Genomic DNA, 436 nt, shown 5'->3' with positions numbered 1-436 from the left:
CGTCAAAACAAACACACAAACACAACCCCCCCCCCGGCCCCTCCGGCCACAACAGACCCAGCCCCGAGGCTCCGGCGAGCAGTGAGAAACTTCCCAACAAATGGTGCAGCAGCGCGGAGCCCGCCGGCAGCCCGGAGCCCGGCGGGCGCTTTGTGCCTGGCTTTCCCCGGAGATGCTGCTTCCAGCCGCTTGAAGGATTTTTTTTTGTTGTTGTTGTTTCCTCCCTCCCCTCCCTCCTCCCCTCCCTTGGCTCGGAGGCGCCCAGGGTTCAGGACTCAGTGCCCTGGGAGACAGAAGGTAAGAGGCGCGCCTGCTGCTAGTGCGACTCGTCCCGGCCAGCTCGCGGCACCCCGGGCACTTTCCCCTGGGGACCCGGCGTGTCCTCGCTGCTGGCTCTGGCGGGACAGTGCCCGGGCCCCCTCCCCTCCCCTGCCTT

The 436-nt window shown here is 67.0% G+C and overlaps 1 protein-coding gene across 5 annotated transcripts in view; it reads left to right on the top strand.

Annotated features, from left to right (window-relative positions):
- Nucleotides 1-436, top strand: part of MECOM (MDS1 and EVI1 complex locus) — a 586,635-nt gene that overhangs the window by 514,022 nt on the left and 72,177 nt on the right. The window contains exon 1 of one of the 5 annotated variants that reach the window (XM_019503261.1): nt 41-297. The exons of the other annotated variants lie outside the window; for them this stretch is intronic. The gene's annotated coding sequence lies outside the window, so the exon portion shown is untranslated. Of the gene's footprint in view, nt 1-40; nt 298-436 lie in introns of those variants that run through there. 5 annotated transcript variants of the gene reach the window in all.

This window comes from Gavialis gangeticus, unplaced genomic scaffold, assembly GCF_001723915.1.
Source record: "Gavialis gangeticus isolate Ggan-Ray unplaced genomic scaffold, GavGan_comp1, whole genome shotgun sequence".
Classification (NCBI taxonomy): Eukaryota; Metazoa; Chordata; order Crocodylia; family Gavialidae; genus Gavialis; species Gavialis gangeticus.
The sequence above is the reverse complement of the archived record's forward strand: the minus strand, read 5'-3'. Positions and strand labels throughout refer to the sequence as shown.